This window comes from Balearica regulorum, chromosome 7, assembly GCF_011004875.1.
Source record: "Balearica regulorum gibbericeps isolate bBalReg1 chromosome 7, bBalReg1.pri, whole genome shotgun sequence".
Taxonomy (NCBI): domain Eukaryota; kingdom Metazoa; phylum Chordata; class Aves; order Gruiformes; family Gruidae; genus Balearica; species Balearica regulorum.
This window is the reverse complement of record NC_046190.1, coordinates 4,379,663-4,401,790: the sequence shown is the minus strand read 5'-3', so window position 1 is coordinate 4,401,790 and position 22,128 is coordinate 4,379,663. Positions and strand designations below refer to the sequence as shown.

Sequence of the window (22,128 nt, the reverse complement as noted above, 5' to 3'; positions counted from 1 at the left end):
TGGGCAAGCACCATCCATCATGCAAAAAAGAGGAAAATGCACGGGAAAACCTGGTATGTCACCGTGCAATTAGAGACCGTGGAAATCAGTGGCGATGCGCCAGGCTATCCCAGGAGAGGACCTAGCCCTGAGCTATACGGTGCATTCATACAAGAAGGAAAAATCAAAGTATCACCTTATTTCATTTTTAAACTTATGATCACATGAGTGCTTCTCTTGACAACTTCTGGCTTCTTTTCACAGCATTTTCATGGCTCACAGCAGTAGTATTATGAGTGATGCTATGGCTTAGCCCTGTGCACTCTTGGAACCACATCAGCCCCAAAACTTGGCTTTGCTTCATGTCCAGAAAACCAGGAGCACCCAGAGAACAATCCACCCCACTATGTAAAGACAGGATAACTTTTTCCTTGAGATGTGCAGAGGAAGTTCAAGAGACCACCAGGAAAAAAAAAAAAAAAGTCTCATAAACGTACTGAAAGATGTAATCACTTTTGGAAAAGCTGAAAAATTCCAGTTAAAATAGGAAAATGTCAGCAAGGTGCAGCAAGCAGAAACTTGTGGGACAATTCCTGTGAACCAGCATCCACTGGCCCAGTTCTGTTGCCAGTTTTGTACTGGTGGAAGGCAACAGCTTTCAGCATAATTTCTCCAGTCGAATACAGAAGTAACTAAATCCGACATGAAGTACATTCCTTGTGCACAGGTTTGCGCTTCTTTAAGTGTTAGGTAAGTGGCTTCTGTTTATATAACGGGGAATATTCTCTGATCTAAAAGACCTTAACGATCTTTTCTTTTTTCCTACAGAGAAGTATCAGGGAGAACTACAGAAATTCAAGCAGCAAGTGCGTTCACTGCACAGAGTCCTGTGAATGTGCTGTAAATGTTATCCTCTGTAGCTTATTCAACACACAGGAAAATTTGGATAAATAGGATTTCTATTAGTGTGCCAGTTACGAAGAGATGTAAAGCCAGGCAACATTAAAAGCAGTTTCACAGCTGTTTCAGCATAACAATTTCTTTGTAAATAAAGTGAATGTTATGTCAAAACAGCTGTGAAAGTGATTTTATTGAGTCACTGGGTACAAATATAATGAAAACTATCCTTTAATTATTCTGCAATTTTGTAGATTTCACTGATAAATAACATGTGGCAGTGGGATATGGTCTCCTACAACCTGGTGTGTAATTACACTTACAGAGATTTGTGGCGCATGTACTGTGGAGCTGTTATGTCTTTATTTTGGTATGTCGCACTCTTAAATCTCAAAGGCATCCATCCCCTCGTTCACCACCGCGCCTGGCAGACGCTTTGCATTCATTTCAACAGAGGCTGTCAGGGAGCAGACACAAATCCTAACGCTCGTCTTCCCTAAAAGATTTGACTTTTGCTGGTTTTCTTCTTATTCTTTTCCCTGAAGGGTAATAGAAGTCTTTTAGATTGAAAATAACATCGTTGCGCCGTGCGTGGAAAAAGCAGAGCTGGCTTCAAAAAGTGACTTTAATGTAACCTGTGCTTCTGTTTAGGTGACGACAGTAGCCTCTTTGTAAGCTCTGTATAAGAGGGACTAGGAATAAGTGTCTGATTTCCACGTCGGTTGAATTTGCTCTATGCCAATCATAGCTCAGAGCAAGTAGAAACTGAGGTCACTGATAACAGAGAATTTCATGGCTCCAAATAAAGGTGGGAGGATCTAATGGCTTCACATTTCTCTAATGGGAAGACCCTCTAGGCTTCTTTCTCAGCAATGCTGGCAAATGTAGTCTTGCTGCCTGCAGAGCAAGGACAAACCCCCTTGGTTTTGGCAGCGATATTTGATAGGGCAGCAGGGGCAAGCAGGGAAAGTCACAGAATCATAGAATCATAGGATGCTTTGGGTTGGAAGGGACCTTAAAGATCACCTAGTTCCAACTCCCTACCATGGGCAGGGACACCCTCCACTAGCCCAGGTTGCCCAGAGCCCCATCCAACCTGGCCTTGAAGTCCAGGAAGTTTTGCTGGGAAGCTCCCAGGGCGAGTGGGTGGCAGGTGAAGACCTCACTGTCTTTTGTGGGTACACCTGGACCAAACCTCTGCGCTGCCTTGGGGTCGGGGCACATGCCCACATGGGGTAGGTGTGTCACCCCCAGCCACTTTGAGCGGGGGGAGGAGACCTTGGCTTCCCCATCCCATGCACATGTACCCTCCCCTCTAACCGGTGTGGATCAGGAGAGCTCCGTCTCACAAGAAGTGATACAAGGGGTCCCAAGGACTGTGCAGGTCAGTAGTAGCTCTCCTGTTTTTAAAGAACAGCTGTGCGGCATTTTTGCACCCTGATGTGAAGGGTCACGAGATGTATGTGTCTTATTTGCATCTGTGACATTTTGATGTTAAAGGTTCGGAAGTGGCTGCTATCATTAGCTATCCTGAAAAAACAGAAATACGAGGCCCTGGAGAAAATGTAGATGGGAAATTATAAATAAACTTGTGAGAAGATTGCAATGTGAAATATGTCACGTTGTTCTTGAATGATCTGGGAACTGACTGAATTTGTTCATCAAGAAATTTCTGTGGCTAATTCTTCAATAGTTTTTAAAAAACAAGCTGTCCTTTGTTGTTTCTTATTTTATATTACTTTATAGTTCTTTTTTATCTAGTAAGAAGTTTACTCCATCCTTTCTAAGTGCCATGGGTTCTGATGGGAACATTTTCCATTAGAAATTTGGTACTGGTTTAGTGTAGATATTATTCAACAGTTCCTAATAAAATACCCATTCACTAAAGCTTTAATGGAGACGAGCATCACATATTCAGCTAAAGGAAGAGTTCTGTGAAGCCACACCAATATTACTGGGGACAGTGGAGTGTCAGTAATTACCCGGTTTCATTGAGTAACCCACACTGTGTAAAACACAATGTCCCATAATAACAAAAACATTATTCCTGATAAAATGTTATTTGTCGATATCATGATTTTTATTCTTGAAATTTCTTTTTCAGCCAAGCTAGAGAAATAGAGCTCCAAGTACAGGACAGCTTTGCCTGTCTCACCTGCTTTTTAGCTGGCTGCATGTTTCCTATAATTCTTAAGAAAATTAGTTTTATGATGTGTTAATTTTCCTGTTTATTCCCAATGGTTTGGTAAAACCAGTGAAGCCAAAAAGTGATTTCCAAAAGCAGAGGTCTGGGTAGGAAGAGTGCTTCATTAATTCAGCAGTGCTCAGCATCATCCCCTCAATCCACGCATAAAGCATTAAGTGTCGTCTTGACTCTTTAGAATTGAAGTCAAACACATCGGTGTTTTGAAGGGTTTTCTTATTAAAACAACCAGCTGAATGTCTCTGAATGCCTCCACAGGCGAGTTTGGGAAGGATCACGCACAAAGAAAGGGTATTATGAATTGTAATGCATCAGCAGTTGAAGGCTGTGTTATCATCTTAACCACGAACCTGTTGTCTCATGCCTGGAGTTGACAGGAAAAAATGCATTTGGGCCAGTCTTCTGAAACCTGTGGAAATAAGTGTGGGAGTTTTTCAGGAAAATCATGATTTTCTGGTAACGTGTCTTCTGTTCAGCTATGAAACATGCTTAGCGCTCACGACAGTGCCAAGGTCTGCAAGGCCACCAAGCAACCTGACTCTGCAGCACAGATGTATCTGCTCTTCTGGGTTTGGGGGCCTCATCTGTATGTGCCTCTGTAAAACAAGAACATTAGAGAAGAATTAACAACTGAAATTGCAAATTGCAGTTCTCTTTTCTATTTTTCTCTGGAAAATGTGTTATACAGCAATGAAACTCTACTTCTGATAGGGACAAATCTCAGAGATTTAATTTATCATTTATTTTCCTTTCAAGACTTTGAGAGGTATAGGGGCCACACGAGTAAGAGTTGTTATTCCCATTACTTTGGGACCAAACATTCAATAATAAGAAGAATGAAAGGAGTTGAGAAGCTACGTGACACCGAGCCGCTGAGTCAGTGGAGCTGTGGTGATTCACATCGTACATCTCGGACTGGGAATCCCAATCTCTTATCTTCCAACATCTAACTGGTCAACACTTTTCTAATCCAACTATTTTCATAGCTATTTTCATATGGGATTTCAAAAATTATGTGTCACTGGTCTAAAACTGTTCCCATCATGTGTAAGGTCACTAGGGGCAAAGACTGAACCAAGTGTTTTTCAACCCCCGTCTTTTCTTGACTGCTCATTTTTAACCAGCCTCGTCACCCATGAGCAGCGTTTCTGTTCACAACGTGATTACGCGCCAGCCCTGAGCGGAATAAGAGTGGTTTTTGAAGAGATCAAGCAACAATTGATAGATCGAGGCTGGGAATAAGCCCTCTTTTATCTAGAAAAACTAAAATGAAAATGATTGGAAAAATGTTTTTTATTACTTCCCCAGAGGAGACGATTAGGGAATCTGAAAGCGAAGGCTGTTATACTGAATGAATTGTTTGAATTTTAACTGAAAATGCTGAGGCTCAAATGAAAAACTGGTTTAGACAGCAGGAAGGTTTTGCCCATTTTTTTTAACCGGTTTTATTTTTTGTAGTAAATATATTTGCATAATTTGTACATCCAAAGTATCCCAACTGGGACTAATTATCCACTGTGTTAGACAACATACAAACACGCAACAGAGCCAACCTCTGATCTGGGAGATTCACAATCCAGTGCTCAGTTTCAGCAAATAACACTTGATAGGCCAAAAGTGTTGATTCTTTTTTTCTCTTTTTTTCCCATTTGTTAAAAAGGGCTCTTATCCAAACCCTCAGTGGCCCTTTCAGAAGCTAGAAGAACAAGGAAATACTGTGCCCTGGTTAGTGCAGAGGGCTGGGGTTTGCAAATCAAAGCCAAGTCTCCTTACTCCGGAGCAGACTTTATGTCTGACATTAAGCAAGCCGGTTCAGCTCCTCGGTGCCTTCGTTACCTATTTGTAAAATGGTAGTAGCACTCCCCTTCCTCTTAGGGATAGGCAGAGGGCATTAATAATGTACTATGTAAAGAAAATCTGATAAGTATCTAAGAGAAAAATAATATTTACAGTCTTTTATCACTAGCCAGCAATAAAACCCAAGCTCTAGGACTGGATGCACTGGTCATTCGGTGCAGTTGTGTTTCCTAATCGAAGCAGTAATATTTATGGTTTCCAGTACTAAAACTCAGCACTTGCAAGGTCGAATGTGTTTCTCCGGCCAACTCTGCTATTCCTGATAACATCACCACTTATAAATGGATGTTCCTGCCTCACTGTCAGGTGCACGGTGTAATTTCACCGCATTTAACCCAACGCATGCTCATAAAACCAGGGCTGATGTTCAAGTCCAATTCTACATCATAAGCTGAACTATCAAGAGCAAAATGCCGGCTATAAAACTTGTTGAGTTCCAGCTACAGGGAGGCTGTAATGTGCAATAATCCAACTGCTTGTTGCGGTCAGTAACAAAAAAATGAGCAGCTGAGGCTTTTTATTAGACATACCACAAATCCTTTAGGCTGGGTTTGTCCTCTTTATTTGCAGAGGGCAAAGCCCTGCTGCAGGAACGGAGCAATCGGCGATGGGGGGGGAACTCGGGGCAGAAAACCAGGAGGCAAAATGATTTTTTATCCCCACTGCTCCTTTGCTCATTAAAACGCAGCCTCCTCAGCTGCTGCTGCCTGATGAGCCACAGATCACGGCTCGTTTCGGCAGGACAGCGGGAGATCCCGGGTGCCCGGCAGCACCTATGGATTACACCACAGCATGTCAATCCGCTGGCACTGCGTGACACTCTGGCAAGCCAGTGTGAAATATGCAGGGACCAGGGATGCAGGTTTGGTCTTTTTTCCATTTCTTGCTTGTACATGGCAGGGGGAGGAAAGTAGCTTCACTTGGAAATATTTTATTCCCGTATCTTTTTTTTTTTTTCAGGCTGGTTTGCTGGTTGTTCATAATTTTTCACCTTGCACTCAGACTTGGTTACGTTCATCCAAGTGCCATTAATATCCAGCCTCTGGCTCTAGTCTGAAGCTGAATCCTTGGGCATTTGAGGAGACCCTCCTGCATCAGCCTGCTTTTCAAGGACCAAGCATTTACACCTCTGACGTGGCCTCTTGCTTTCTCCTTCTTCCCTGGGAATACCAATGTCATACGCTGGTCCATACCCCCAGCATATTAAAATGTGCCCTGTACTTTGGCATCTTTGTGTCCAGCCCTCCTTGGATGTGAGAGACTGTGCACATTTGGGCTGGCAGCATGAGCTGTCCTTTGAGGCGCAGAAAGGAACGAGAAAGGTGTTATTTCCCGACTGAAATGCACAGTCTAAGGCTCTGCAAAGCCCCTTGTGATTTTTATTCCCCCTGTGCTCAAGCAGAAATACTGCTTTCATTGTCAGGAATATACTCTAGATTATCACACGGCATTAATTTAAGATCCTTAATGAGTCTTGCTTCTGAATTCAAGTAGAAAAGGATCATTAACGTAGCGATGTGACCCCCACGGTGAGTCTACGCAGCATGGTCCGTGCCATGCAAGCGTGTCGTACAGCCGCGGCGAGGATTTTACAAGTACTGCTGTGTTGTGTGCTCACGTGGGCTAAGAGAGGAAGCGCAGGGGAAGCGAGACTGCATCGGGGAAGGGATTTTTCCTTGCAGCGGCCAAGATAAATACATAGGAAGAAAAATACATGAAAGGCAAGAGTAGCTACTGTGTCCAGGACACAAGTGGCATTTCAAAGACGATCCTTAAGCATGGAAAATACGACTTGTGGGTAACTGCCAAGATGACAGAAAGTGGTATTGGTCCTCTGGGTATATCACGTACATTAACGGTGCCTGCACGCGTCAGTGGTTACCTTGGGCCAGGGTCTCTTGCCCTTTCCCAACTCTCCAGTCGATCCCTTGGCTTTCGGACAGGCTCTGGGATCCAAGTATCTACTAACTTTGTTCCAAAATGGATCTTTAGGCAGTTTCCATCAGCTGAGGATCACAGGCCACAAGGGTGGTAGGAAAAAGAAGCAGCAGCATCTTTCTGCTGGGAGATTGAGAGCACACAAATACCAAATATTTGCAGTGAGATGTTCCATTAGGCAACTTCAAGCTGATTACATTCAAACTTCTATGGCTTCTCCAGAAACTTATTCTGAAGTCACGTTACTAATAAAGGTAATGCAGAGGGAAAACACTGAGTGGGAAGTAGGCTGGTGTGGATGAAATCTAGGCATGCAGTAAGAATAAATAATCGCTGTAAACAACAGAAATACTCAGTGCTCACTTTTAGAGCAGTACAGCAGAAGGGTATCTAGAGAATAAACCTATTCTTTCCAGACCTAGCCAGACTCCTACACATAGCTTGGTTAGGACCTGTTTAATTATAGGAGCATGGAAAAGTACTGCCAGCAATACCAGATTGCCGAGTATTTAACTTTGTAAATGTATTCATTTGTTGGTTGAAGAGTAACGAGCTCTGGAATAGCATATTTACATCTAACAAGATGCTAACTGTGTAATAAGATGCAGAGATGATGTACATGACCGAGGGCTGTTTGGGTAGTAACGGTGTGTGATCGCAGGATAAACAAGGAGCTGCATTTGCAGAGCACTTAGCAAAGGAAGTTTAATGACAGCACCAGAGAGCTGCATGGTGAATCACCACCATCCAAGAGTTAAAAAGCGTTGACCTCTATTAAAGAGCAGCCTGAAGGTCTACCTTCACCAGAAATCTGCTACCTGTAGGAGTTCAGATGGGGATTAACTCTTTGGTGTCCAAGGCAGAAACCATGCTGAGCAGCTGGTAGGGAGGCTGCCACGGGGGAACCCAGCCCTGGAAGTGAAGGTGGACACGGCATCATCCACTTCCAGCATGTTCCTGTCACCCAGTGTCACCATGGGGACTCAGAGCCAGCAAGGTTGTTCATTTGGAGGGACTCATGAGTGGGTGTCCCTGGTACCCACCTGGCAGGAGCCCCTGCAGCCAGCTTTGTCAGGGCTGTGGCATCCAGCGGGGATGGGAGTAGGTCAGTTTACCCTTCAAAAAAACACGGGGTGGTCACCCCACATGGTTGTGCCCCATAGCTGGTCCATGCCAATGACTCTGGAAGCAAAGCATCCCCTTGCCAGCCCGCTGCAGCCCTCCAGCTCCTGTCCACCTCCACGCCCTGAGAGCTGAAGGAGCTCCAGGGACTCAGATCAGGAGATGCCGCAGGGTAACTGCGACCGTGAAATGCTAAGCTGGGGAAAGTCAGTCTGCTGGGCAAGCTCACTTCCTTTCTTTAAACCTTATTAAGCTTCTGAATCTGAGGCAGAGCTTAATTAAAATGAATAAAGGTAATAAAGGCTTAGGAGGGGGAAATAGAGCAGCAAGCCCCAAACCGAGAGATGGAGACAAGAGGAAGAAAAAGAGCAGGAAGGAGTAAAACACAGGATTCGTACACTTGGTTTTCAGACTCCTTTCAGCTAGCCTCATTTTTAAAAAGGGCATGTCTTGGATTGTACAATGGATCAAAAGGAGTTTTTCCTGAAACCAGTGTCTTTGCGTCCCGCCGAGAGTCTGAGCTTCTCAATAGGTGCAGGAGAGTGAGCAGCACCAACTGACCCCTTCGCTGGATGTGCAAGGGTCTGGGTTTCCAGGGGTGGTCTAAGGATGAAAACTTGGCACAGTTATCCCCATCTTCCTGCCAGCCGTTGAGGTCATCATCAACAAGTGAGGATTTTAACAGGGAAGGGAAAAGACAAATTGATCCTTGCTGCGACTGCATGTTTTTCAGTCTGGAGACTGTCTCCCCACATCTTAAAAAGTGTTTATGAGGCCACCTTGGTGCCATTTCTTTTATGGTGGGACTTCCCTGATGGGCTCCTGCATCTCAGTGACGGTCCAAGGGACAGACAGCTTCAGGGTGAAGATACAGCCCCAAAACTTTCCCAACATTAGCAATCTCACTCTGTGCCCCTTGTGCCATGCAGCTGCAAAATGAAAAGTAACTGCAAAACTTCTGTTATAGAGGACATTAAAATCTTCACTGAAAAAGTTTCCTCAGAGAAAGTTTCTCCTTGTTCATTTGACCCTTTTTATAGCAGAAAGAAGGCAGCTCTGCAGTGCAGGTCTCATAATGATAACCCCATCAACATCTGCTGTTATTTCATAGTGGAGTTTCCCAGGCCAAGAGATCCATACCCAGTCTGAAAACTGCAAACTGGAGTTATATGTGACTCCTAAAATGCTTGGGTATTATCTGAAAGTACCTTAAAATCAATTTTTACAAGGACATTTCATTTGACATGGCAGAAAAACACAGGGACCTTGAAAAAAACCCCATTTTTCTCCCTCTTTTTAAGTTTCTGCAGAAAGCAAAGTAAGACCATCCAAAAGTCACTGAATGTAATAAATTAAAGTTCTAGTTCAGCAGATTGAAAACACCTAATGGGAAATGAAAGGTCACTCTTAGAGGATGCCCCACAAGTCAGCTATTTTAAATGAGGGCAGAAGCAATAGGGTGTGCTTTACCACTGCAACATTAAGCACTGTTATACAAGAGGGAGAACCTGCCCCTTGATATTAAGAGTGCCTTAATTATGTGGATCTGAGCTTCTGCTGGATCATGGGCTCACCGTGATTCATGGCTTTGAGCTCTGAAGGAAAGCTGACTCCTTGCAGTGCAATTCGGGAGCCACATGATAAGCCTGCTGCGACAAGCCTTTGCTCCTTCCTCCGTGGGGAGATGATGATCACGGTGAGAAATCCCACAGCCAGGGAGCAGGTTGCGTACCACTGCACACCAGCACCGACACGTGGGGTGCGTTGTTTGGGTACTTTGGACATAGTCTAGAAAAAGCAAAACAGACTGACTCTGAGATGCTACAGTGTCTGAGCACTCGGATAACATGCAGACTGATAAATTGGGAGTGTGTGTAAAAGTGCATTTAGCCACTGAAAACTCTTGCCCATCGCCAAAGAAACAAAACTCTGCATGGTTTCCACAAAACCACTGGGGAGAAGCACAGGTGCCTAGAGACAAAGATACAGACATAACAGGCAATAAAAAGAACGCCAGTTTTTAATGATTGTCTCAGTATCCATCATTCATCTTCACTCCGTAGCAGAGGTTTTCCTTAACACAGGTTTGAATCCCTGCAAGCTTTGTTCATTCTGCTCCCTTGACTGACAAGATACCATCTGCTTTATATAGTGCCTCTTGCTTTCTTTGGGATTTGTAAAGGAAAACCAACTAACTTTAAATTGCAATTAATTTATCACTAGACACATTATCTTCAGGTTGCTTCACTGTTGCTTTAATATAATTTGCTGCCTGTCTTCGGTGCAGGCAGGTTTGACACGAACACATCAATCTCTTCTTACTTGCCCTGTAGGTCTGTAAATACCAACTGCTCCCAGGCACCTTGTGAGAAAGCGGTTGCACAGCCGTGAAGCTGTGTTGAGTCAAAACCTGCAAGCCCGAGCATTCATCAGGAATGTTATTAATGTGGGCCATTGATTGAGTTACGTACGGTGATTTCATGGCAGGGAGGGGCACGGCTGTTTCGCTGGGACTGGGGCTGCTGGGATAGTCCAGCTCGTCTCCCAGGGAAGGAGGACGGGGCGAGACTTTGGCCAAGGCAACTGCAGCGGCAGGGGTTCTTCAGAGAAACTCCCAGGTTAGAGCAGTCTGTGGGAGAGTGCCAAGCAGACCGTGGGGCACAGTGGGTCAATATCCATACAGGTCCTCTTTCTTACAAAAGCATCATTCCAGAATATACAGGTGTAGCAGGGAAAATAGGATGTCCCAAATCCTGACAACACCAGGGTGCCAGCCATTTGTACGAGGATGGCTTGTGCCGGCTCGCTGAACTGGTCATCCGTGGTTTTCCGGGCTTCCTCTAGGACGTGTTGAAACAGGCGTGATGCTCGTCATTACCAGTTCCTCCTCCAGGTGTTCATCGCTGGGGGATGAGGAGGAATACTACAACTGATGACACGTTTTAAAGACTGACGTTCCAATAGCCAGTTTTAATTGAGCCCTGCTCTTGCAGTGCCGACAGCAATCCATTTTGCGCTGGAGCTGCCGGGAGAGGAGCGCACCAGGCAGACACAGCGATGGGGGGCTTCGCTCAGCTGTGTCACACCAAATTGTCCCTTTTTACACCAGGAACAAGCCAGCGGTGAGGCCACTCAAGCCGCAAAGGCTTCTTTAAGCCTCACTTAAATGAACATTTCATTCATTATAACTTTGTCACCTTTGATTTCTAAAAGGCCGAGGGTGGCGGTGGTCCCGTGGCTGCATGGACCACAGCGGTGACACCCCAGCTCGATGGTCCCCTGCAGCCTGGGGATGGGGGAACCAGCTGGGCAGCAAAACGCTCTCAATGGGGAATGGGAAATTGCCAAGCACTCGGTGGAAGAGAAATGTATGGAAAAATATACCATGTTATCTAGGAAAAGCAGTATTTGGCATCAGATAGCCATGGGTTTTGCAGCTCGTTTGGTCATTTTTTTACACACACGTTTATAACACCATTGCTTGAAATAATTAATTTGTATCAGAAGGTCCATTCACACCCCCCCCAGTGAAGGAAACCAGCACACAGGAGAGCTGGGGCACTGGGGAAACCATAACAGAGGGTGCAGTCCCAGCGCATCCCCGGCCCGAGAGGATGCTGGGCTGAGTAATCTGTATATATCCGGGAAAAGGTCGTTTTGAGGGAGGATTTGCATGGGAGGAAACTGGTTTACAAGCAGTAGAAATAAATAGTTCTTGCAAATCACTGGAGGTGATACAGACCAGCTGGAGCCAGATGAATCAGGGCAAAAAGCAGACTTTGCTATACAGCCCCAAGAAACCGTAAAATCCTCCTCGACATCCTGCCCCACCTCTGTGATTTATACACACCTTTAGCTCAGAGAAAAAAAGTCTGTTGGTTTTTATCAGTCTACATTAAAGGCCACAATTTTCCTGCACTTAAGAAAAAGGTTTGTTTCAAAACCTTTAGCCTTGTGCTGGGTTAAACTTTGTATAAGGCCAATAATTTTAATGATATTTGGAATAAAGTTGTTTTAAAAGAACATAAGAGTTGGGAAGAGCATCAGGCAATAGGGAAAGAGTCATTCTAAAGTGTTGCTTCTTATTTCCTCTACTTGGCTCAGCGAAACAGGGTCCAGCAGTTTATTGCTTAATGAAATGTCATCAGGTGGCATCAAACAGATTAAGTTCCTAAGGTAACGAACAAGCCTGGAATATTCCTTCACCCCATGCCTTTTGGGAAGGAAAGTGTGCCGCGTCCAATGGAAAACATACAGAAACGTGTTCCCCTCACCTGCTGAGAAAACCCGGCATTGCTGGGTCTGAAGGTAGGAAATGCAACACTAGGCATGTTCACTTGTATTTTGGGATTTCCTAGGCAGAGCTGCACCATCCCTGCTGCGTCCGGACCAAAACCTCCCCTGAATTCATCTCTAAAAGCAATCCCCTGGAAGCAACCCAGGCACGGAAAGCATGGGAAACTTCCCAGATGTCCTCAAGGCTGTCTGAAATGCCCTGCAGGTAAAATAGTAAATAAGGAGTTCAGTAAAATCAGATGATGGAGTGGGCCATCAGCAAGGATGGCTTTTATTCCCATGCAGAACCGGAAACGGTGAGATGAAGAAGGGGAGCGGGAAGCCCTGCGGACCGCTCGTTCCCAAATCAAGGCAGTGTGTGCACGGATTTATGAGATCTAAACACAGCTGTTAAACATGTATGTTAGCTGATGAAGTTTTATAGGCCAAGCTTTTATAAGTAAAAAAAAAAAAAAATACTTCAGGTATCAAAAATGCAAAGCATGTGTTCTGGCATCTAGAATGAGACGAGTCATTGTTTCAGGGAGAAGCTTTCAATATATGTGAATGTTTGATTACAATTCCTCTCCTGAGGTATTTATGGATATAATTAGATAGACCTTTTAGAAATTAAAGGTGATGAAGTTATAATGAATGAAATTTTCATTTAAGTGAGGCTTAAAGAATATAATGAATAAGGCACAGCAAGAGTCACGGGAAGGAGAAACATCCTGGGAAAGTCCAGTTGTCCTGGATGAAGAATAAATACAAATGAACACCAAAACGTCTACTCCAAATTTTCAAATCTCCTTACAAAATTTGCTGTTGCTCTTTGCCACACAGCAAAATGTACATCACACTCATTTATGATCTATACTTCCTGAAGGAAAACATTGGGAATTGCACGGAATCTTGTTGGGAAGAATGATGTAATTGGACATAACATGAAAGATCGCTGTTCCCATTGCTTTTACATATGACTTAACTATTTAGTCATGCCCATTACATCATCTGTGCTGATGATGGGCTCTCTAAGGAACGCAGATTTTAAAATAATTCCTGCCAACTGCTTGTTAGCGAGCCCTCAGTATTTCTTTTTTTTCCAGCCGTGGAACTGTGTCAGACGTACTCAAAACACATTTTTGTAAGTTTCTGCTAGAAAAATGCTAGTCACCTCCAAACCTGGGTGTGCGCTGCCAGAGCTGTGAAGGCACGGTCACAAGGCGGCACGTAAATCAACTTCTCTGCATGGGCAGCCCCTTCTCCTTCAGCAGACCAGTAAATAGGTCAGCACCAGTAAACAGGTCAGGAATTCAGGCTTTGAGGAAAAAATGAGATTATACAGCAAAGAAAGGCAGCTTATCTCCATGGTATGGGCATTGCAAGAAACACAAGGTTTGGATCTTCTTAGTTCTACATGAAAGGGCACTTTCACAGAGGGGTGGGGAGTGGGAAACAGCAGCTGTTTGTGGGTTTTCATGTGTATTTCTCTTGCATCAGAGGCACGTATGATGGTATTACCCCTTCACGTGACTAAATCTCATTTCTTACTTAGACTAAAAACTTTGGCCAGAGCGTGGGTGCCATCCAGGGACGTGGGTGCAGCTCCCCAATGAGGGAATGTAGCTGCCGCCTTCAGTACGCGGATGATCAAAGACAGATCTGGGAAAAATTTATTAATGTGTGTGAATACACCATCTCCTCCCACAAGCCAGAAATCCCCCCAGGAAGAGGGGCCGGTGACATTAGAGTGGCAGCTAATGAGCAGCCTTGGTCCTGCCGGAGGTGGTGGTGGAGACCTCTTGGCTCAGGGCTCGGAGCAGCAGGAACATGCCAGGTTCAGGGGATGGGTTGACCTCAGACCATTCAGGACAACACTGATTTCATGCATTAGGCATCTTTCTAATAATACATCCAAAAAGACCTTGAGTGATGTCCGTCCAGAGGAGGCTTTGGGAGGCTGGAGCAGTCGGACAGGCAGCAATGGCTTTGCTGAACAGGGCTACAAACCCCAACCAGCGATTAAAGACACATGCTCATCCTGTGAGGCAAGACAAAGCGGCTGATCCTAAAATAGCTCCTTGCTGAGGAGGTGTGAAGTGGGGAGAGGTGGTCGGGCAGGGGAAGGACTGCAAATAGCAGCTATAAGCAGCTGCTGAGTATGCTCCACCAACAACGCATGCATTTTGGATGAGGGACAGGCCCAGGTCTCTGGTCTGTGAGGACAAGAGACTCATTCAGAGAGCTAGGATGCCTAATGGAGGGTTAGATTATCATACAAAAAAAATGGACATCACATACTCAGCCTCAAAGAATGTGTAGAAAACTGTCTTCTAGGTAAATCTAGCCTAGACTACATTTCACACTGCTTTTGAATATTATATTTTCTTTTGAGCCTCTATCAAGGAATCCTAGAATGGTTTGGGTGGGAAGGGACCTCAAAGCCCACCTAGTTCCAACCCCCTGCCATGGGCAGGGACACCCTCCACTAGCCCAGGTTGCCCAAAGCCCCATCCAACCTGGCCTTGGACACTGCCAGGGAGCCAGGGGCAGCCACAGCTTCTCTGGGCAACCTGTGCCAGGGCCTCAGCACCCTCACAGGGAAGGACTTCTGCCTCAGATCCCATCTCCATCTCCCCTCCTGCAGCTTCAGGCCATTCCCCTTGGCCTGTCACTCCCTGCCCTTGTCACCAGCCCCTCTCCAGCTTTCCTGTAGCCCCTTCAGGGACTGGAAGGTGCTCTAAGGCCTCCCTGGAGCCTTCTCTTCTCCAGGCTGAACAACCCCAACTCTCTCAGCCTGTCTCCATAGCAGAGGTGCTCCAGTCCTCTGATCATCTTTGTGGCCTCCTCCGGACTTGCTCCAACAGCTCCATGTCCTTCTTGTCACTGGGGCCCCCAGAGCTGGACGCAGTACCCCAGCTCAATGCTGTCATGGCCCCCCAGAGCAGCCTAATCTTGACAGAGCCGGCAAGGGCAGGGGGAGGAAAACTGTCAGAGATAAAACTCAGCAAGATCTTGAGAAAATGGAGAAAGAGGCGGCAGCAGGGACAAGTGCCAAGCATGAGGCTTGGGCAGGAATAATCAATTCCATTGAAAGACAAGGGAAAACCAGCCATGGGTGGTTATCATAGGGGCATCCAGCGAGATGCAAGTCATGGTGTGGTAAAAAAACGATAAAAAAAAAAAAGAAAGCAAGTATCCTGGTTAGATGTCTAAATAAGGAGAATAACCTTCTTGAAGGTGTGCTGCTGCTCCATGTAAGCCCTGGAAAATCTTCATTTGAAGGCTGCAGCCAGTTTTGGGAGCACAGCAAGGGGAGGGAGCACTGGAGAGAGCAACAGAAGCGCTGAGCAGGCTTGAAGACACAACATTGGTGGAAACTGTTCAACATCTGGATTGTTTAGCCTCAAGTGAAGACTGAGGGGGCATGTGCTAAATCTTTAAGAGGAGAATAAAGTGTTCTGCAAGGCCTGGGTGATAAGAGTAAGGAATCGAGGTGGAACATGATGGCCCAGAGCCCCTTGGGCAGAGGAGGAGAATTTCTTGAGGATTCCCAGATTTGTGGAGAGAGCACTAGCCCAGGAAGCATGGCTGAAAGGAGCTCTGTGAGCTGCTGCCACTGCCAGCACTTTGTTTCTGTTGTTGCAACGCTTCTTCATCACTCTTGTGCAACCTCAGCTAGCTGTGCTTCCTCCCACCCAGCTATTTCACATTTTCACATCATCATTATTTTTTTGTTCTTTAGATAACTATTGATCACGTTGCAGGTTTCTCTTAAATTGTGAAAGCACATTCTCCAAAAATCCAAAATTTCAGCTCTGCCAAGAGAAAGGAGACATGAAGGACTCTGTACCGAGGCAAGGCAGGCACCAGTACTTCTCTGAAAGTGCTGGTTTTCACCCCAGACCTTGTTCCCCCTCTGTTCAGTAATTTTACCTTCATTTCTGGATTGGGATATCAGTTGCTTTAGCCACAAAGAAACACCAGAATGGTTGCATGGGCACGGTTGGCCCAGCCATAATAGACAGGGAAAGTGGTGCTGCACGGGGAAGCAGGTCCCAGGCACAACCATGGTTCTCAGCCCTTCTTTCTGGTTTTAATTTACTTGTTATTGGTTTAGCATGTGACCACCCACTAGCCTGCAGAAGAATAGTGTGGGCAGAGGACTAGATTAAACCAAAATGTTCCTGCTTAAACTCATGTCATGTGAATTACAAACTGTTGAATTTCAGCTTGGAAAAAGCCATCCCCACCCATCCCTGAGCCCCTTGCACTCCCCAGGCCCCCACCACGGTGCCTTCCCCTCACCATGAGGGGTCTGGGCTGCAGGGAGCATCCATTTGGAGGACCATCAGGAACACCTTGAGACTCTCCTGGAAAAATCTGACGACTGGATTCCTCACCCATAAAATATAAACACCCGCAAAGCTGAAAGCACCCCCAGGTGCAGGAGGGGTCCTCCCTCCCAGGGATGAAGCTCGTCCAGGTTGCCAAACGATGAGCTGTGCAACCCTGTGGCTCACCCCTGTGGACATAAGTAGTGGTATCAGAGCTTAGAAAGCCCCGTTACGTGATCCCAGTGCCACAAAGAAAGGGGCATTTCAAAACTATATTCTTGCATTAGGTCCTCCTCCAGTGAGCAGCAGCTCCGCTTGGAGAGGCCACTCTGCACCCATCGACTGTCTTTAACGATGCAGGTATCGTCTGCTGTAAACGCAGTGGCTGCACAGGAACGCCTGCCCGGTTTGGCTTTAATCTTGTTTTCATTTTTGTGCTCTTGAAGGTTAACTTCAGAGCTGGGAGCTCAAACCCGAGCTCTTTTGCTCAGAGCCCGTACCGCATGCAAATACCAGTCCCTTTCTCACACTGCCTTTAACCTTGATGTGAAGGAACTGTTCCTGCAGATGAGAGAGGGAGAGATCAAAGGGTGTATCAGCAAGGCCGCGGCTCCGTGTTTGTACTCCAACTGTCTGACATTTACTGCAGTCTAGACAATACAAAATGTCCTGATTACATGGCTCTGGTCCATGTGCACGCACAGCCTCTCCCAGGGCCTGGGAGCAGGGACACAAAGCGGTGTAAAGCTTTTCATACAACAGCATCATTTTCCCTGTCCTTTTTTCTTTTCCTTTTATAATATCCTATTTTGCAACCCTACATGCGTATTGGCACCATTTACACGGGGATTACTCACTTGATGGTATAGATACCAGAGGAGAAATCCCCATCCTGTCGTGTCAGGCACAGGGCACCTTCCGAGATGCTCACTCATGTCTCAAGAGCTTGTGATCAGTCAAATGTGGTGGCAGAAGGAAAGCACGTGCATTATACTTGTCCCGTAGAGAAGAAAGGCACTGTGCTCAGCAGCGGGTCTGTGGGACCTATCCTGCATGGAGCTGGGTAACCATCTGCAGGTCACTGCACTCTCCAACAGTGACCTGGGACTCGTCCATCACCCTCTTCCTCACCCGAGCAGCTAATGAGCCTTAACTGCTACAGACACCTCGAGAGGAGCTGACGAACGAAGGGTAACGCTGTCCCACTCCTTAAGCCAGAGTGGGCAGCCAGAATTCAGTCTTTGGGGTTTATTTTTCTGAAGATAAAATGGGAACAGAGCTGGGTACTCCTCCAATGGTTTCCTGTCCACGTGAACAACGCAACCTTGAATAAAGGATGCTTCTCACACTCATCGGCTCCAATAAGGCTTCACCCACCATGTGGACAGTCTGTATGCGGTTATGGATCTGTAATGCAATACGACTAATAATTTTCTGCTAGATGTTCAGTCCTGACTAAAGTTTGCATGTTAAACTACTGAAATACGGTACGTAAAGGGGTGGGGGGGTGGGGTCCTGCCTCTATACAGCACTGCATACATTTCTCCTGCTCCCACCCATGACAACAGAGCTGGCTGGTCCCTGCAGGACTCACCCTATCCTTGCTGTTCAAAAAGATGAGCATTTATCGTCAGAGAAGGTAGGAGCTGCCACATAACGGATGGAAGAAGGTGTGGTTTGCTGGAGCACAGGATAATAGCCGAAGCTTTCATGTGCTTTGTGATTTCCTCAGCTGTTCTGCCTCCATGAGGGTGGAAATGAATGAAGGGCCTTTTTGGAGAAGCTGTGCTTTTCACACATTATTTTAAAAATGCTTCCAAAATACCAAGTAATTCATATTTAATGATGTCTGTTTGTTATTAGGGGTAAAAGATGACAAACTATAGAGGAACACTGGAAAAAGTAGATGCTCTAGCCACAACACAGAGACCTATAGGTGCAGTCGGTAGCACTGGTACGGGAGGCATTCCTGGGCCTCAAGACTTTCAGAATGTTAAGAAAACTCCCACAGCATCCCTGTGAAGCTGGTAACTCCTTCAGCACAGCCCTAATTGCCAAATACCTTCATACATTGACCAGGTGTTGGCTGTATTGCCAGCAAACAGGAGAGCTGGAGGGAATGATACACCGCTGCCAGTCCTACCTGGCCGGCTGGTCTTCTTTCTTACATAAAACTCTGCTCTGACACAACACATCTAAGGCAGGGCAGCCTCAGTGCCTGCTGGAAATAACTACGGCAGACGGGGAACTGAGTGTTTAGAGGGTAAGTTACCCTCTTACGTACGGTTCCTTCTGTTATTTCAAGTTGAGGTGTACAATCGGGCCAGCTTTTCCCCTTTCTCATTTTACAGCTATTCCAAATGACTGTATTAATTTAAGGATTAGGTCTCCCATGTGTCAGACCCCAGGGAAGGGCTGGGAGTTCATCCAAGGTCCAGGCCTTTGTTTGGTTTACGCATTCTGCAAAGGGTCAATACTCTTGAGGGGCTTTCTACGCAGCCTAAATCATAGCAGATTAATAGGATTTTGTACAGGAACAAGTAGGAGTTGCTTTCTACCCTTATTTATTTGGACTAGCGCTGATAACAGCCTGGGGATTTTCCAGACAGCACAGGCTCTGCTCAGATTTCTCCAAACAAGCCTGAACAGACAGACGGAGAGCGTCCAGGGAAAAAAACTGAAGAAGATTCCTTATGGTCACCTCTTATCTGTGCCATATTAGCATTCAGCATGCTAGGCTGCGGGGTGAAAACAGGCTGCCTCAAGTATGAGAATAAAAGCACGTTAACTTGCATTGGAAAGAAAAACCACAGGAACGTTTTAAGCGGTGGCCCAAGTCAGCAGCTCTCCCTTGACCCTACGAGCAATCTGACTGCACGGGGCTCACACAACTCCCTCCAGCTTCCCCGTTTTACAGATGAAGCAATATGAAAAGTTACCACTGCCAAGCGTTTGGTACAGGTACCAAAACCCCCTCCAAGTGATGGCCAATGTGTGAGGTTTCTACCAGGGTAGTACTAGGGCTTTTTAGCTGCTCACTACTGCTGGTACCATTTCTTTCTGGTCTGCTTTTCCTGCTGAGGGCTGAGTGAACACTCAGCAAAACACCTCTTTTGACTGCATAAATACAGCAACCCTGACCCATTAAGCCTCTCACTCTGGATTGAAGCACCAGGGAAAGCAGTTCCTGAGTTTAAAAAAAATATTTAAATTTTTGTCTCAAACCTCCACTGATTTTTTCTATTTCAGTGCTGTGAGAAGGAAAGCCTCTTTTTTCCCTTCTCAGCTGTCCCTGCATCCCTATCAGTCACATGCCGACAGCTAGGAATTACCAGGCATTTGCCACACTAGAGATACAGGAATTTGTACAATCCCCTTCATACCAGATTAGCCACAAGAGCGCACACTGCAAGTTATGCGTTGAGATAGCACCCAGAGGTGAGACTAAAGTTTAACACATTTTTCTATTAGTAAAGAGCAAAAGCAAGCCCCCAGGAGTCACAAACTCCAAAAATTCTACACCCAGTAGTAAGCTCTTAGCTTAAAGCTGAGCTGCTGGCTCCATCTGCTGCCAGAAAGATGGAAAAGACGAGAAGGGACCAAGAAGCCACTACGGCCAAAAAAAAAATAAAAACAAAAAACAAAAAACAAGACGACACAGCTAAGGCCTGTTTTTCTACTTTTCTACTTAACTAATCCACTAACATTGCTGTTAAAAGACAAACAAAACAAAGATTGCTTCATCATGTAAACTTCTAACAGGTTCAAGATGTGCAGCTCTACCAGGAGACTAGGCATTTGGGTCCTATTAAGTAAGCAATCTATTTTGGTAATTTTTAACTTTAGAAAATACTGTTTGATGACATAAATTCGTGTTTTTACAGCTGAAAAGAAGCCCGGATACAGGACAATGTCATAAGCATGGTTCCCAAGATTGGCAGCAGGAAAAGAAAAAAAAAAAAAAAAAAAAAAGGAAAACCTGCATTATATGTTTTCCTGTCTCCCCACTGTTCCCTATGTTGCTCTTGCCTTTCAGTGTTTCACATGATGCTTTTAAATCTTGGTTTACATTTATCCATAAACAAAGTAATATTTTTTTAATGAAAGTATATATATATTCCATGATTTCATGCCAAAAACCACGCACACTTGTCTTGCCAAAGCGTGCAGGCGCCCAGCACAATTGGGCATTATTTCTGCAAACAAAGCTTCCAGTGAAGGCAAGGGCTGCCCTGGGTGCCCAAGGAATGCTGCTTTGGCTCTTGGGTGCTTTGATAACCTCCCTGTGTTTGCACAGCACTGAACGCAGAGACACTATTCATTTAGAAAAGCATTTCATATACCTGATGCAAAGAAACATCAGAAGTTACTTCATAAAAATATGTGCAGGCAATATGATGGAGACAGATTAAGCCTTTACTGCAAAACACTTAAAGTAACATTTTGTAGATACGTACGTGTATCTTTAGGAACTTTTATTGCTGTATAGCTGTTCTTAAAGAAAGCTAAACCCTCTTGATAGGCAATACAGATCTCTTTCAAGTACCATTTTAAAAATAAATTTCAATTACACCAGCAAAAAGCATCACCAAAGAAATGCCATTTCCACACTCTCATCTCTAACTAATACTAAGTAAGAAAAGCACTTGAGGAATACTGGGAAGGTATAGAACGGGCATTCTCTGAGCTTGCCTTTCTCACTTCTTCACCTCCTATAAAGCTATGATGCAAAAAACAAACTCATAGTATTTTATGAAATGTCTTATATATTTTCTTTGCACATTTCAGAGTATACATTACACTAATTTGTAAATGATTTTCAGTTCGGCCTCCTTTAAATTAAACTTTGCTCAGGACCAGCATTTGGCAGAGCTACATACACTTGAGCAATAAGTGGAGCAAGTACAAACCCAAAAGCACTGAATTTCTGGCACTAAGCAGGTAAGGACACTTTAGTTGTCTACATTTTTTTGTTAATATAAGCCCTGAAGAAAATTTCTAAGGCTAAATTAAAATCCCAGACAACAAAACCAAAGACTGATTTACAAGCCTATTAGTTTTACAAGCAGCTATATTTGAGACTTTTAAGCAGTATCACTGAAAAACTAGCCAAATCCCAGTTTATGCTTGCTAGAAGACAGACAAAACCCACTTTCCATGATAAAGCAAATGCTTCTTTTGCCCCCTCTTTCTCAAAACACACACTACATATCAAAGACAGGTGATCTTTCCGATAGCCTATAATTTTGCCACTTTGCACATCAAAAAGGTGAAAACCACCTGCTTCTGTACCTTGCAAGGGCCCTGGCCACCTGCAACACGTATTTAGACTCTGAATGTGCCCACGAGCTCTGGGGACTTTGTCATCCTCAATCGTGTTCCTGAATTTCTGAGCTGCTTAGGCAGGTACTACGCAGCTACCTAACTCACACGGGTAGCTGTGATTATGGGAAACATGCAGGGTTGAGAGCAAGTCAGAGAACCTTCAGGTTAAAACAGACAGCTCCTGAATTATCCTAT

The 22,128-nt window shown here is 45.1% G+C and overlaps 1 protein-coding gene and 1 long non-coding RNA gene across 5 annotated transcripts in view; both read right to left on the bottom strand.

Moving 5' to 3' along the window:
• Positions 1-22,128, bottom strand: part of FAM53B (family with sequence similarity 53 member B) — a 527,638-nt gene that overhangs the window by 326,466 nt on the left and 179,044 nt on the right. The gene's annotated exons all lie outside the window — the stretch shown is intronic.
• Positions 643-14,864, bottom strand: LOC142602540 (uncharacterized). Its single transcript, XR_012836278.1, has 3 exons — positions 12,271-14,864; positions 3,430-3,675; positions 643-1,773 (listed from the first exon to the last, which is right to left on the bottom strand). It is a non-coding gene; the product is annotated as an uncharacterized LOC142602540 (long non-coding RNA).